We start from the raw sequence: 4,628 nt of genomic DNA, 5'->3' as shown, positions 1-4,628 counted from the left end.
AATCAGAGGCTACTGTGTAGCAATTACCTCTCCACAAAATAGGTGCTCTTCCTCCACTGGCTGGCAGTCCTCCAAAACACACGCCAGACTGATAGCAACATAGGGCATTAACACGGCAAAACACAAAACACTGCATGGGTAACCTTGTATTTGATCAGGTGTTAGGTTGCTCCGTGATTTCATTTCACTTTGTGCCTTTTAATTTGGTGGATCTCTCCGTGTACTTGAGGGAAAAAATCTAAATGTTTACACATGCTGTCTCTCACTACAAAAGACTGTGTAGCTCATTAGCGGGTTACCATAAATAAGTCAGTGTAGGGACAAAGAGGGAAAAGCATAGAAACTATACAGAGAAGGGTTCACTGTGCAAATATTTCTCCCTGGAGACGGAGACAGAGTGAGGAGGAGAAAGGCTGAAGGACTGTAGTCCTACCGCTGCATCCAGTACTGTAAATGAAGGAATCTGTGTGTAGCAAAAGCCAAAACTCCCCCGCAGCAAGCAAGACCTTTGTTTCTTTATCTTAAAACGCCTTCATACAAGCAATATTGCTAGAACAAAAACCTCACTTTATCCTTAACACAAAAGCACACAAAATTCTATTCAGGAAGTCATATTGCACACAGGTGTCTATAAGAATCTGTAAACTTATCCTGTGGTACATGTATATTTGTGTTTTTTTTTTTTTAAATGTGCATGTTTTTTTCATAATAAAATTAATTATGTTTCATATGTTATTATTTTGCTAAATTCTTATCTCACTTAAGCAAAAGATGTTTTGCTTATTGACTCAAAAACATGATCATACACCAACTGATAACCTACACCTAAACCTTTTGTTTAATTTAAGGGCAAAACAATACTGTTTTACACCATCTCAGCTACAGATACCTGACTAAAAGGTATCAGTTTAACTCTAATTGCTACTCTTAGCGCTTGTGGGTCTTTTGCAATCGACCTCACCTTGTTTGTATTGTTGCATCTTTGTAGTGAGAACAGCAAGATCAAACTGATGCTCTAGAAGATAGCGTTGACTGAAAGGAAGCAGACGTTTTAAGAGCAAACCGAGAAACACACATTTCTGACTTTAGTGAGATGTTGTTTTGGTTAAATCTTAGCTGGCTTTAAATATCTGAGGAACCTTGTAGATACTAAACATTATTGTCTTAATTTTAGTTTTTTTTTGTTATTCTGTCTTTTCTCACATTTTAGACAAGCACGCTCACATGCTTGCACAGGTATTCTTGCACACACACTCACATTTCTAATGGCAATCACTACAGAGGACGCGACCGCAGCTACTTACCGTTTCTTTTATCAGTATGCTAACTTCCACTACATACAATCTATCTATGCCCCTTCTCCTGACACACACACACACACACGTAAACAGACACACACACCTCTACACTGTCAGTAAGACAGTGTAGATATGCACTTACCAGGATTAAGCAAGGCAAATGGTGCCAAAACAATGACAGTATGAAGTAACTGATGCTGTTTAAATATTCAAAGGCCTCTATTGAACAGACAATGTGGCACACATAGTATCACTGGGCCACAGATCCCTGCAGCCCACTGGTCTGGCTGTTGGCTGCTTTCAGGAACATGCACAGTCCCCCCCCCCACCACAAGTCCAAGCAACACACCAGAAGTGCTAGACCTCCATGCAAATATGGGAAAGGTTCACTGACCCACAGTTACACTGACAGAAGGAATCTAAAATTGCTTTGAAGCACATTTCACCTGTGTTCACTCCTCAGACATTTAATAAAACACACACAGAGGCATATACACTTGCAATCACATAACTGCAGACAGAGACACATAGGCACCTCTCCCCTCCCACACACACATACACACACACAGTCACTTGTCGAGTGGTTAATATCTTTCCAAGGTCAAACCTGACAAGAAATTCCAATGAGATTAAGTGTCATCAGTGCGACTTTAGCCCCTTTCTGCTCATTGTTCTTGGAAATGGCATTAGAGTCACAGATGACCAAGGCCTTGGAGCAGTTAAAGCTCTTCCCTTCCTGTGTGAGTTAAGCAAGTTGTTATGTGAGAAATTTGAAACAGGGCCTCCAATTCAAATATCAAATTGAAATAATGTTCTTACATATATTTATATCTAGGAGGACTAGGCTAATACATTGGTCTGCACGGTTTTAATAAATATCAGATATCAGCTGACGGAATTTTATTTTATTTGCCTTCAATTTTAAAATTACTTTTTATCTGTTGATTCTTTATATATGAGTCCCAGAGTTTCTAATAAATTAAGAGGGTAATTCTTTATTTAAGAGCTGCTAACCTTGTGATAATTTCAGTATCTTGTGATTCATGTAGGTTTTTTCCTGTGTCAGGAAAACAGTATTCTGGACTATAAAAGCAAGAACTCAAGTCTAAATTTTGAGGCACTGTATATACAGTTGATATTTCTACACTTACCATATGCTATATCAAGTTTGCTTTAACCAAATGTAGGCAGATCACATATTTCCCTCTATATGAGGCAGTGTTTCAGTCTGGCAGATAATCTGAGGGTGTTTTGTTTGTAGACTCTTCTAGTGAAGCCCCGTCTTGTCAATGTGTCAGCCAGCATTTGCTGCGCTGCCTTTCACACTGAATTTGACACATAGTCCTTTGGTGGCAGCAATGAGCATTTTGTCATCTCCTTTCGAGTGCCAACTCGATGTCCAATTACACCCTAGCTACTAATTTAATTACAGTAGCAAAAGAAATGGGTTGATTCAATTCATTTCAATTAGGCCTGATTGGACCAGTCAGATCAAATTTTACTCATCTCAGGTACAAGCTGCCTGTCACATTTTATCTCGGCTTGCCTCATTTGAAGCAAGATAAGCAGGTCATGATATGATAGCTGGAAATACATGGTTGAGCTCGCTGATGTCTGATGAAAAAAAAAAAAAAGAGTATGGAGATCACACAGAATCAAATGCCTCCTAATCTCTCTGATAAATGTGAGAATAAAACACTCAGTGCAGGATCACAGCCAGTTGCTAGTTAGTAGAGTCCCAGCTACAATAGTCATTACTTATGCATGATGTCCACAATTATGTATCAAATTGTGTGTGCATGTGTGTGCGTGTGTTTTACATACCCAGCTAATGGATGTGTAGCGCAAAGCAAAGCTAGAAAACATGTCTTTTATCATGTCATTCAGACACGCAGCTGCTATAGTTTCACTCAGTGTCTAATAATACTACACACACTTTGAGTGGCTCCCTCCTGAATAGTTTTACTGAAAAGACCCTTAATATGAGACCAAGCACCAAGCACTAAGAAGTAACCCATGCCAACAATAATCTTTATAAAAACAACTTTACTGATCCTATTTTAAAGGATAAAATAATGTTTTCTGGTATTAAGATAAAATCCCAGAGGCAGTATAAGAATATACCAGTATATAAATAGTATAATAATAGGCTACTGCAAGATTATGATTTTTTTTATCACTTTTTATTTACTATCTGAACTTTTTGAAAAGACTGTTAAGACTCTACCATAATATATAATTCATGTCACCATAATATTTATAATAACACATAGTAATCCCATAATGGATATTAAAAGAATGTGATGTAATAGTTGAATAAAATAATATAAGAAATAATTATAGGAATATGATGATAGATTAGAGGAGAATAAAATATATTTGTGATCATTTCAAACTCTACCAAATACCGTTATATCAGGCAAGAATATTTTATAACTATTAGGGTGACATAAAATTCATTATAAGGTCAGTAAAAACAATTAATTTGGCCTGTTAATCTCAACTGAAGTGTTTTACAATAAAAGCATAGAAAGTATGAACTTTGTAATACACAATATGTGAGTATTATAGTCATAAAAGATAAATCAGTGCCAGTAACAACTAATAAGATGACTATAAACCAAATAATAAATCTCAATCTAGCGGGAATATTTTAGGAATACTTGTCCGCAGGGGTAGTGTTATTATGATCAGCCAATAGCAGAAAAAAGTTACATCTCGTCTCTGATTGGTGCAGATAGAAGCCCCATCAGTATGCCATAGGCTGCCCATAGGCTGCTACAGTAGCCTGCGGTGTGTGTAAATGCGTCTTGGCAGCAGTTGCGGCGGCGCAAAGACGTCTGATTGGACACTGACGCAAGGGACGCAGTTATTCAGAGTGCACTTTTACCGTCTAATCACATGCTTTACAATCCAAACAGCCGGTATAAAATATCATGTTCTCACATCCTCATATTTAAAGATATACAACGGATAACTTTACTTGTTATTTTTACAATGAAGCGACAAGAAAAAACGAGTAAATTCAAAGTACCTCTTGGCGTCTCCCTCACGGTCCGGCCTCCCTTCACGGTATCCGCAGTGAAAGACAGATAAGCTCACGGCAGACTGCAGAGTGTGAGAGAAACGGGGAGAGGAGTTCTTACAGAAGTCAGCCGGTGCAGTTTATGATGCAGAGAGGGCCAGTATAGAAGCCAAGTAGCCTTTTTCTTACCTTGCGACACAGATCCAGAGGGGGTGAAATGGGTAAAAATGGTTGTTTGGGTGATTACACGTTTCTCCTCTCCCACCCTCCCCTCCTTCCTCCATCGCTCGCACCCCCCCAACCCC

The sequence above is a fragment of the Morone saxatilis genome, unplaced genomic scaffold (assembly GCF_004916995.1).
Source record: "Morone saxatilis isolate NCDOM2014 unplaced genomic scaffold, NCSU_SB_2.0 Contig24, whole genome shotgun sequence".
Classification (NCBI taxonomy): Eukaryota; Metazoa; Chordata; class Actinopteri; family Moronidae; genus Morone; species Morone saxatilis.
The sequence above is the reverse complement of the archived record's forward strand: the minus strand, read 5'-3'. Positions refer to the sequence as shown.